The following is a 12734-nucleotide window of genomic DNA, read 5'->3' on the forward strand; positions in this document are numbered from 1 at the left end:
CGGTGCTGCAACAAACACAGGAGTGCAGATATTTCTTCTGTATACTGATTTCTTTTCTTTTGGGTACATATCCAGCAGTGGGGTTGATGAATCATATGATAGCTCTCTTTTCCGTTTTTTGATGAACCTCCAAACTGTTCTCCATAGTGGTTGTACTAATTTACATTTTCACCACAGTGTACGAGGCTTCCCTTTTTCTCCACATCCTCTCCAGCATTTGCTATTGCTTGTCTTTTGGATATAAGCCATTTTAACTAGGTTGAGATAATATCTCATTGTAGTTTTGATTTGCATTTCTCTGCTGATCAGTGATGCTGAGCACCTTTTCGTATATCTGTTTGGCATGGGTATGTCTGGTTTTAAGAAACATCTATTGGCTTAGGATTGACTTGGCAATGAGGGCTCTTTTGAGCCCTCATATGAACTTTAAAGTAGTTTTTTTCCAATTCTGTGAAGAAAGGCATTGGTAGCTTGATGGGGATGGCATTGAATCTATACCTTAGGCAGTATGGCCATTTTCACGATATTGATTCTTCCTACCCATGAGCGTGGAATGTTCTTCCATTTGTTTGTATCCTCTTTTATTTCATTGAGCAGTGGTTTGCAGTTCTCCTTGAAGAGGTCCTTCACGTCCCTTGTAAGTTGGATTCCCAGGTATTTTATTCTCTTTGAAGCAATTGTGAATGGGAGTTCACTCATGATTTGGCTCTCTGTTTGTCTGTTATTGGTGTATAAGAATGCTTGTGATTTTTGTACATTGATTTTGTATCCTGAGACTTTGCTGAAGTTGCCTGTCAGCTTAAGGAGATTTGGGGCTGAGACGATGGGGTTTTCTAGATGTACAATCATGTCATCTGCAAACAGGGACAATTTGACTTCCTCTTTTCCTAATTGAATACCCTTTATTTCCTTCTCCTGCCTGATTGCCCTGGCCAGAACTTCCAACACTATGTTGAATAGGAGTGGTGAGAGAGGGCATCCCTGTCTTGTGCCAGTTTTCAAAGGGAATGCTTCCAGTTTTTTGCCCATTCAGTATGATAATGGCTGTGGGTTTGTCATAGATAGCTCTTATTATTTTGAGATACATCCCATCAATACCTAATTTATGGAGAGTTTTTAGCATGAAGCATTGTTGAATTTTGTCAGAGGTCTTTTCTGTATCTATTGAGATAATCATGTGGTTTTTGTCATTGGTTCTGTTTATATGCTGGATTATGTTTATTGATTTGCACATGTTGAACCAACCTTGCATCCCAGGGATGAAGCCCACTTGATCATGGTGGATAAGTTTTTTGATGTGCTGCTGGATTCATATTTTATTGAGGATTTTTGCATTGATGTTCATCAGGGATATTGGCATCATGCTACCTGACTTCAAACTATACTACAAGGCTACAGTAACCAAAACAGCATGGTACTGGTACCAAAACAGCGATATAGACCAATGGAACAGAACAGAGCCCTCAGAAATAATGCCACATATCTACAACTATCTGATCTTTGACAAACCTGACAAAAACAAGAAATGGAGAAAGGATTCCCTATTTAATAAATGGTGCTGGGAAAACTGGCTAGCCATATGTAGAAAGCTGAAACTGGATCCCTTCCTTACACCTTATACAAAAATTAATTCAAGATGGATTAAAGACTTAAATGTTAGACCTAAAACCATAAAAACCCTAGAAGAAAACCTAGGCAATACCATTGAGGACATAGGCATGGGCAAGGACTTCATGTCTAAAACACCAAAAGCAATGGCAACAAAAGCCAAAATTGACAAATGGGATCTAATTAAACTAAAGAGCTTCTGCACAGCAAAAAAAAAAACTACTATCAGAGTGAACAGGCAACCTACAGAATGGGGGAAAATTTTTGCAATCTACTCATCTGACAAAGGGTTAATATCCAGAATCTACAATGAACTCCAACAAATTTACAAGAAAAAAACAAACAACCCCATCAAAAAGTGGGCGAAGGATATGAACAGACACTTCTCAAAAGAAGACATTTATGCAGCCAAAAGACACATGAAAAAATGCTCACCATCACTGGCCATCAGAGAAATGCAAATCAAAACCGCAATGAGATACCATCTCACACCAGTTAAAATGGCGATCATTAAAAAGTCAGGAAAAAACAGGTGCTGGAGAGGATGTGGAGAAATAGGAACACTTTTACACTGTTGGTGGGACTGTAAACTAGTTCAACCATTGTGGAAGACAGTGTGGCGATTCCTCAGGGATCTTGAACTAGAAATACCATTTGACCCAGCAATCCCATTACTGGGTAAATACCCAAAGGATTGTAAAACATGCTGCTATAAAGACACATGCGCACGTATGTTTATTGCGGCACTATTCACAATAGCAAAGACTTGGAACCAACCCAAATGTCCAACAATGATAGACTGGATTAAGAAAATGTGGCACATATACACCATGGGATACTATGCAGCCATAAAAAATGATGAGTTCATGTCCTTAGTAGGGACATGGGTGAAGCTGGAAACCATCATTCTCAGCAAACTATCATAAGGACAAAAAACCAAACACCGCATGTTCTCACTCATAGGTGGGAATTGAACAATGAGAACACATGGACACAGGAAAGGGAACATCACACACCGGGGCCTGTTGTGGGATGGGGGAAGAGGGGAGGGATAGCATTAGGAGATATACCTAATGTTAAATGACGAGTAAGTGGGTGCAGCACACCAACATGGCACATGTATACATATGTAACTAACCCGCAGGTTGTGCACATGTACCCTAAAACTTAAAATATAATTTAAAAAACTAAGAAAAATAAACAAACTTTATAAGATAAAGCTGGAAATAATGACAGATTAAAAAAAATCTATTCAAATCTTTTGACCATTTTTTAAATTGGATTATTACATTTTTTTCCTATAGAGTTGTTTGAGCTCCTGATGTATTTTGGTTATTAATACCTTGTCAGATGGAGAGTTTGCAAATATTGTCTCCCATTCTGTGGGGATTTTTGCTTCACTTTGTTAATTGTTTCCTTTTCTGTGCAGAGCTTTGTAACTTATGATTCCATTTGTCCGTTTTTGCTTTGGTTGCCTATGCTTAATAGGGTATTAGTCAAGAAATTTTTGCCCAGACCAATGTCCTGAAGATTTCTCCAATGTTTTCTTGTAGTAGTTTCGTAGTTTGAGATCTTAGATTTAAACTTTTAACCCATTTTGATTTGATTTTTTTGCATATGGCGAGAGATAGGGGTATAGTTTCATTCTTCTGCATATAGATATCCAGTTTTCCCAGCACTATTTATGGAAGAGATTGTCTTTTCCCCAGTGTATGTTCTTGGCACCTTGTTAAAAATGAGTGCACTGTAGGTGTGTAGATTTGTTTCTGGGTTCTCTGTTCTGTTCCACTGATATATGTGTCTGTTTTTATGACAATACCCTGCTGTTTTGATTACTATAGCTCTGTAGTAAAATTTGAGGTCAGGTACAAGGCTACAGTAACCAAAACAGCATGGTACTGGTACCAAAACAGATATATAGACCAATGGAACAGAACAGAGGCCTCAGAAATAACACCACACATCTACAATCATCTGATCTTTGAGAAACCTGACAAAAACAAGAAATGGGGAAAGGATTCCCTATTTAATAAATGGTGCTGGGAAACCTGGCTAGCCATATGTAGAAAGCTGAAACTGAATCCTTTCCTTATACCTTATACAAAAATTAATTCAAGATGGATTAAAGACTTAAATTTAGACCTAAAAGCGTAAAAACCCTAGAAGAAAACCTAGGCAATACCATTCAGGACATAGGCATGGGTGAGGACTTCATGACCAAAACAACACAAGCAATGGCAACAAAAGCCAAACTAGACAAATGGGATCTAATTAAACTAAAGAGCTTCTGCACAGCAAAAGAAACTACCATCAGAGTGAACAGGCAACCTACAGAATGGGAGAAAATTTTTGCAATCTACCCATCTGACAAAGGGCTAATATCCAGAATCTACAAAGAACTCCAACAAATTTACAAGAAATAAAAAAACCCGTCAAAAAGTGGACAAAGGATATGAATGGACAGTTCTCAAAAGAAGACATCTATGCAGCCAACAGACACATGAAAAAATGCTCATCATTACTGGTCATTAGAGAAATGCAAATCAAGACCACAATGAGATACCATCTCACACCAGTTAGAATGGCAATCATTAAAAAGTCAGGCAACAACAGATGCTGGAGAGGATGTGGAGAAATAGGAATGCTTTTACACTGTTGGTGGGAGTGTAAATTAGTTCAACCATTGTGGAAGACAGTGTGGTGATTCCTCAAGGATCTAGAACTAGAATTTCCATTTGACCCAGCAATCCCATTACTGGGTATATACCCAAAGGATTATAAATCATGCTACTATAAAGACACATGCACATGTATGTTTATTGCGGCACTATCCACAATGGCAAAGACTTGGAACCAACCCAAATGTCCATCAATGATAGACTGGATTAAGAAAATGTGGCACGTATACACCATGGAATACTATGTAGCCATAAAAAATGATGAGTTCACATCCTTTGCAGGGACATGGATGAAGCTGGAAACCATCATTCTCAGCAAACTATCACAAATACAGAAAACCAAACACCGCATGTTCTCACTCATAGGTGAGAATTGAACAATGAGATCACTTGGACACAGGGTGGGGAGCATCACACACCTGGGCCTGTCGGTGGGTGGGGGGCTGGTGGGGGGATAGCATTAGGAGAAATACCTAATGTAAATGATGAGTTGATGGGCACAGCAAACCAGCTTGGCACATGTATACCTATATATCAAACCTGAAAGTATAATTTAAAAAATATTTGAGGTCAGGTAATGTGATTCCTCCAGTTTTGTATTTTTTGCTTAGGATAGCTTGGGTTATTCTGGTTCTATTAGGCTGATAACAACAGTGTTTGTATAAACAAAGAAACTGGCAAAAATAAAACTAATAAAAACTTTACACCTTAAGTTCGTACTCGTACCCCAGCTTTTAAACTTTTTGTTGTTTCTATTTATATCATATTGTACTGTGTATGTCTTGAAACGTTGTTATTATTTTGATTGGTTCATCATTTAGTTTATCTGCTTAGGATTAGAGTAGTTTAGACACCACGGTTACAGTCTTATAATATTCTCTGTTTTCCTGTGTACTTGCTGTTACCAGTGAGTTCTGTACATTCAGATGATTTATTATTTCTCATTAATGTCCTTTTCTTTCTGATTGAAGTGCTCCCTTTAGCATTTCTTGTAGGACAGGCCTGGCATTGATGAAATCCCTCAGCTTTTGTTTATCTGGGAAAGTCTTTATTTTTCCTTCATGTTTGAAAGATATTTTCACTGGATATGCTATTCTAGGGTAAAAGATATTTTTCTTTAGCACTTTAAATATGTCATGCCACTCTCTCCTGGCCTGTAAGGTTTCTATTGAAAAGTCTGCTGCCAGATGTATTGGAGCTCCATTGTATGTGTTTTTTTTTTTTTCTCTCTCTCTCTCTTTTGCTGCTTTTAGGATCCTTTCTTTATCTTTGATCTTTGAAAGTTCTATTATTAAATGGCCTGAAGTACTCTTATTTGGGTTAAATTTCCTTGGTGTTCTATAACCTTCTTGTATTTGAATATTGATATCTTTCTCTGGGTTTGGGAAGTTCTCTGCCATCCCTTTGAATAAACTTTCTATCTCTCTTTCTTTCTCTACCTCATCTTTAAGCCCAGTAACTCTTAGATTTGCCTGCTGATTCCTTCCATTGATTTTACTTTTTTTTAGACAACTGTCTTAATCAAGTAACTATCAACATAGTAGAAAGTATTAGTGGCACATAACACCTCACACTCTAAAAAACAGCATATGTTAAATTCGAAAAATGATGTGAACTCATATCTTTAAAATAACATCTTCCAGGCTGGGTGCGGTGGCTCACACCTGTAATCCCAGCACTTTGGCAGGCCAAGACGGGTGGATCAGTTGAGGTCAGGAGTTCAAGACCAGCCTGGCCAATAACGTGAAACCTCATCTCCACTAAAAATAGAAATTAGCCAAGTGTAGTGACATGTGACTGTAACCCCACCTACTTGGGAGGCTGAGGCAGGAGAATCGCTTGAACCCAGGAGGCAGAGGTTGCACTGAGTCAAGATCTTGCCACTGTACTCCAGCCTGGTGACAGAGGGAGACTCTGTCTCAAAAAATAATAATAATAATAATAATAATAAAAAACACATCTTCCAGCCCAGTAGTACTTTTACCCCACCAGTTCTTTCTTGTGTGTTGAGATGGAGTCTTGCTCTGTTGCCCAGGCTAGAGTGCAGTGGCGTGATCTTGGCTCACCGCAACCTCCACCTCCCGGGTTCAAGCAATTCTCCTGCCTCAGCCTCCGGAGTAGCTGGGATTACAGGCACGTGCCATCATGCCCAGCTAATTTTTGTGTTTTCGGTAGAGACGGGGTTTCACCATCTTGGCCAGGCTGGTCTCAAACTCCTGACCTCAGGATCCACCCACCTCAGCCTCCCAAAGTGCTGGGATTACAGGCGTGAGCCACCACACCCACCTCCCACCAGTTATTTTCATGTGCAACACTAATGACCAAAATTTGTTTGATCTATTTCCCTCTAAAAGAATTTTGTCTTCTTGTAGTATAACTGTTTTTTGTCTTAAAACAGGCAAAATAAGGACAAATCAGAATATTGCGTTATGTCCAGAAAGCAAGGTTGGTTTTGAAGGCTGCTAGCAATGATTCTGAAAGGGCAAAGCTGCTCACTGAAGGAATCCTATTAGACTCACTGTGACATTTAAAAATGAAAATAGTGTTAACATTGTTATTTGGAAAAGTGGAGTCTATAAAAAGCCATGAATTAATAATTATGCTGAGAAAAGCAAATTCATATAGAGTTTGGAGAAGGTAGCTAGAATATAAAAAGAGGTGAACAAAATGTTTAATTCATTACTGATTTTAATAAATTAGGGAAGATTATATGTACGAGCACTTTTTTTTCTTTCATATGAGTTTCAGATTAGAGAATGAACAACATGTACTTCTTTCCGGTTTTGGAAGCAGAAACTTGAAAGCAAGCCAAGCAGTGTTGAAAGTGTGACAAGTACAAGAATAATCAGTTCAATCAGTCATCATACAAAATAAAGGTTAAGCACTCCAGTGGAAAGTACCAGTTTTCAAACACCAATAAATGGAAACTCTAAAATGCATACCAACTCAGGACACACAAGTTTGAGAAACGACTAAAGCTTATGAGAAAGTCAAAAGGCACAGACATTTGTTTAACTGTGTAGAAAGAAGTGCCTTTGTGTGAAAGAGAGCTCACTCGGCCTGATGATTGTGGCCTTGGGTTTGACTCATCCTGGGAAAGGGACTCACGCTTAGGACTGAAGGGGGCCAGCCCCTCCACACCTGTGGGTATTTTGATTCAGGTGGGAGGAGAGACTAAGAAAAGAAATAAGACACAGAGACAAAGTACAGAGAAAGAACTGTGGGCCGAGGGGACCAGCGCTCAGCATACGAAGGACTCGCACCGGCACCAGTCTCTGAGTTCCCTCAGTATTTATTGATCATTATTTTTACTATCTTAGCGAGGGGAGTGTAGCAGGGCAACAGGTGGGGAGAAGGTCAGCAGGGAAACATGTGAGCAAAGGAATCGGTATCATGAATAAGTTCAAGGAAAGGTACTGTGCCTGGATGTGCACGCAGGCTAGATTTATGTTTCTCTTTACCCAAACATCTCAGTGTAGCAAAGAGTAACAGAGCAGTATTGCTGCCAGCATATCTCGACTCCAGCCACAGGGCGGTTTTCTCCTGTCTCAGAATAGAACCAATGGGATTGGTCTGCTTTACACCTAGACATTCCATTCCCAGGGACGAACAGGAGACAGAAGCCTTCCTCTTATCTCAACTGCAAAGAGGCCTCTCTCTTTCACTACTCCTCCTCAGCACAGACCCTTTACGGGTGGGGTGTCGGGCTGGGGGACTGTCAGGTTTTTCCTTTCCCACGAGGCCATATCTCAGTCTGTCTCAGTGGGGGGAAACCTTGGACAGTACCTAGGCTTTCTTGGGCAGAGGTCCCTGCAGCCTTCTGCAGTGCATGGTGTCCCTGGTTAATCGAGAATGGAGAATGGCGATGACTTTTACCAAGCATACTGCCTGCAAACATATTGTTAACAAGGCACATCCTGCACAGCCCTAAATCCATTAAACTTTGATTCAATACAGCACATGTTTCTGTGAGCGCAGGGTTGGGGCTACAGTTACAGGTTAACAGCATCTCAAAGCAGAAACAATTTTTCTTAGAACAGATCAAAATGGAGTTTGTTATGTCTTCCTTTTCTACATAAACACAGTAACAATCTGATCTCTCTTTCTTTTCCCCACATAGGACCTGCTGAGAAACAATATCAATTAATCAATTATCCAAGTTCAGCAATTTCAGCTGGTCTTTTTGGGGATATTTCAATAAAGCTTTATTCATGAACACTGAAAGTTTTAATTCATGTAATTTTACATGGCATGAAATAATATAAATCTCTTACATTTTCAATCGCTAAAAAATGTACAAACCATTTTTGGCTCATGGGCTATACAAAACTGGGCAGCACGTTAGGCTTGTGGGCCATAGTTCTGTATAGTTAGTGGGTATTATTATATCTGTAGTTATTTTTCTATAAATTCTTATTTTAAAATTATGATCACATACATACAATGTAATATTTATTATTGTAACTATTCATAAACATATAATCCAGTGGCATTAAATGCATTCACAATGTTGTGTGACCATCACCATTTCTATACCTAAAACATTTTTGTCATTCTTAGCAAAAACTCTGTACCTATTAAAAAATTTCCTTTTGAGTTGTTCATTGTTGGTGTATGGAAACACAACTGATTTTTTTGTGTGTTGATCTTATACTCTGCAACTCTGCAGAATTTATTTATTAACTCTAGAAGATTTCTTATGAATTATTGGAGATTTTCTACATGTAGGGTCATATCGTCTGTGAAGAGAGGATTCCTTTTACTTCTCTTTCTTGTCTGATAGCTCCAGCCAGAATATCCATTACAATGTTAAATAGTAGTGATGAAGGCAGGCATCCTTGTCTTGTTCCTCACCTTAAGGGGAACACTTCCAGTCTTTCTCCTTTGAATTTCTCACATATGGCTTTTATGTGTGTTTTTTCCCTTTATTATATTAATTGGTTTATTACATTAATTGATTTTCTTCTTTGAACCATCCTTGTGTTCCTAAAGTCCCATTGGATCATGATGTATAATCCTTTTAATATGCGATGGGATTGGATTTTCTAATATTTACTGCAGATTTTTGAATAAATATTCACAGGGAATAAAGGTCTACAGTTTTCTTGCAATAACTTTATCTGAGTTTTGTATCAGAGTAATGATAGCCTCATAGAATGAGTTTGGAAGTATTCCTTTCTCTTCAAGTTTTTGGAAGCATTTCAGGATTGGCGTTATTTCTCTTTCAATGCATGGTAGAATTCACCAGTGAAGCCATCTGGTCCAGAACTTTTCCCCATTGGGAGGTTCTGATTACTGATTAAATCTCTTTACTTGTTACAGTTCTGTTGAGATTTTCTATTTATTCTTCAATTAGTTTAAATAATTTGTGTGTTTTAGGGAATTTGTCCATTTCTTCTAGGTTACCTTATTAATTGACATGCAATTGTGATAGCATTTTCCTATAATTCTTTTTATTTTATAAGGTAACATTCTCACTTTCATTTATGATTTTAATTATTTGCATTTACTCTCTTTATATTTCTGTCAGTCTAGCTAAAGCTTTGACAATTTGCTGGTTTTTTTAAGTACAAACTTTTCTTTTCATGAATTTTCTGTATTGTTTCTCAAGTATCTTTTATTGTTTTCACTCTAATCTTTATTATTTCCTTCCATCTCCTACCTTTGAATTTAGCTTGTTCTTTTTTTTAGCTTCTTATGATGTAAAATTAAGTTATTGATATGAGGTCTTTCTTCTTTTCAATGTACGTATTTACAACTATAAGTTTCCCTCTGAGCATTACTTTTACTGCATCTAATAAGTTTTGGAATGTTGTGATTTCATTTGTATTCCAAGTTCTTTGTAATTTCCCCTGTAATTTCTTCTTTGACCTATTGATTATTTAAGACTATTTCATCTAATTTCCATATAATAGTGAATTTTCCAGTTTTCCTTCTGTTTTTGACATCTACCTTATCTCATTGTGGTTAGAGAAGGTAGTTAATATAATAGCTATCTCTTAAAATCTATTGAGATGTGTTTTGTGACCCAGCATAGGGTTTATCCTAGAGAGTGTTCCATGTGCAGTTGAGAAGAATGTGTACTCTGTGCTTGTTGGGTGGAGTGTTCTTTATATATTAATTAGGTGTAGTTGGTTGGTTTATTGTATTGTTCAAGTTCTCTCTTTCTTCATTTCTGTCTGGTTGCTCAATCATCTATTGATGGTGGGGTATTGAAGTCTCCAGTTATTATTGTAGAACTGTATATTTTTCCCTTCTATTTTGTCACTTTCTTGCTATATATATTTTGAGGGTTTATTATTAGATCTATAAATGTTTAGAATTATATATTCTTGCTGTAGTCTTTTATTAAAATATAATTTATTCTTTGTTTCTTGTAAATTTGATTTAAAGGCAATTCTATCTGATATTAACATAGCCAGTCCATCTCTTTTGTGGTTATTATTTTTATGGAATATCTTTCTTTATCTTTTCACCTTCAAGCTATTTGTGTCTTTAGATCTAAAAATGAGTCTCTTTTTTGGCATCATATAGTTGGGGTGGTTTCAATTTTTTATCCATCCTGCCAATCTCTGTCTTTTGATTGGAGTGTGTAGTCTATTTAAAGTTAATTATTAATAAGAAAGGGCTTACATCTGCCACTTTTCTCTCTGTTTCTTATATATCTTATGCTCTCTTCTTCCTCATTTCTTTTGTCCCTATGTTCCTTTGTGTGTAGTTAATTTTTTAATGAAACATTTTGATTCCCTTCTCAATTCCTTTTGTGTAGCTTCTGTAGATACATTCTTTGTTACCATGGAAATTACATTTAGTCTCCTAAAGTTATAACAATCTAATATAAACTTATGCCAACAACTTCAAAAGCTTACAGAAGTTCTGCTCGTAACAGCTCCGTCCACTATTTTATTATAATGTAATAGATTACATCTTTATACATTGTGTGCCCAATAGCATACATTATAAGTTATTTTAACAAATTTGTATTTTAAACCTAGTAGAAAATAAAAAGAGGATGTACAAACCAAAATGAAAATAATAGTACCTTTTATAATTGCCCATGTATTTATGTTTACTGGAGATTTGATTTCTTCAAGTGGCTTTAAGTTACTGTCTAGCTTCTCTTATTTCAACCTGAAGGACCCTTTTTTGTATTTCTTGCAGAGCAGGTTTAGAGGTAATGAGCTCCCTCGGCTTTTGTTTATCTGGAAATATCTTAATTTCTCCCTCACTTTTGAATGGCAGTTTTGTCAGATACAGAATCCTCAGTTGACTTTTTTTTTTCTTCTAATGTACTTCTTTCAGTATTTTGAATATATCAACCTACTGCCTTCTGGCCTCCAAGGTTTCTGGTTGCTTCTGTCTTACTGCCTTTAAAGTTCTCTCTCTCTTTTTATTATTTTTAAATAATTTTATTATAATGTGTTTTGGTGTAAGTTTCTTTGAGTTTATCATAGTTGGAGTTCTTTATAATAGCCATACCCCTAGAAGGTTACAAAACTAATCTAGAAATAATCTTAAAAATTACGGTCTTTTAAAAAAGGATTAAGTGTCAGTATAGTAACATATTTTACAATCTTTGCATTTGTATGTTTTATCTGCAGCCAGTTTTATCAGCTATGAACCCGCCTTTGCAAAAATTATAACTGAGGCAACTATGACAGTGAAAGAGATCAGACCTAATTGATTCCATGTTGCTTCTAACCTTTAAGCTATCCTTGCTCATTTCTGGGCGTGGACCAAACTAACTATGGGAAGGAATTCAGTTCATGGTTTGACTCTGAAACAAAATTGATAACAGCCCTTTCCTGAAAAGACCCCCTTCTTGACTGGGGACCAGTCTGCCTTTCCAGGACTAACAAATTAGCTACAATATTAGAAGTTACGGTTTAGGGGTCATCCAGCCTCTGGCTCCAAGAGTCTGAACCTACCCAAATTGCTCCTGGGGATAACATCACTATTGTAAAAGTGAAGATCAGCGCTTGAGATTTTTTGCAGACTCTGTACTCCATGGATCAGCTGACACCACCCAGACCAATAATCTAGCTGCTCAGCCAGTCTGCCATCCCACCCAGGGACAAAAGACAGCAAGAAGACCACCCTTCAACCCCCTATGATTCCATCTCCAACCTGACCAATCAGCAGCACTCCCCACTTCCCCAGCCTCTACCTGCTAGATTATCTTTACAAACTCTGATCTAATAATAAACAATAAAACTCCAGTCCCCCACACAGTGGGCTCTGTGGGAATTACTCTTTCTCCATTGCAATTCTCCCGTCTTGATAAATAGACTCTGTCTAGGGAGTGGGCAAGGTTAACCCACTGGGCAACTACAGGTATATAAAATTCTTAATTTCACCACAAACTGTTTAAGAAAACTTGATTTTTCAAAATTTTAATCAATGTGTAAATATTCAGAAAAAACTACTTTCTGTGTTTTAATTGGTAGG

The 12734-nt window shown here is 37.3% G+C and overlaps 2 protein-coding genes across 2 annotated transcripts in view; both read left to right on the forward strand.

Annotated features, from left to right (window-relative positions):
* The window catches only part of AKR1E2 (aldo-keto reductase family 1 member E2), a 130009-nt gene that overhangs the window by 71907 nt on the left and 45368 nt on the right, over positions 1 to 12734 (forward strand). The gene's annotated exons all lie outside the window — the stretch shown is intronic.
* The window catches only part of LOC100986729 (aldo-keto reductase family 1 member C1), an 88881-nt gene that overhangs the window by 5647 nt on the left and 70500 nt on the right, over positions 1 to 12734 (forward strand). The window lies entirely within an intron of this gene.

The sequence above is a fragment of the Pan paniscus genome, chromosome 8 (genome assembly GCF_029289425.2).
Source record: "Pan paniscus chromosome 8, NHGRI_mPanPan1-v2.0_pri, whole genome shotgun sequence".
Classification (NCBI taxonomy): Eukaryota; Metazoa; Chordata; class Mammalia; order Primates; family Hominidae; genus Pan; species Pan paniscus.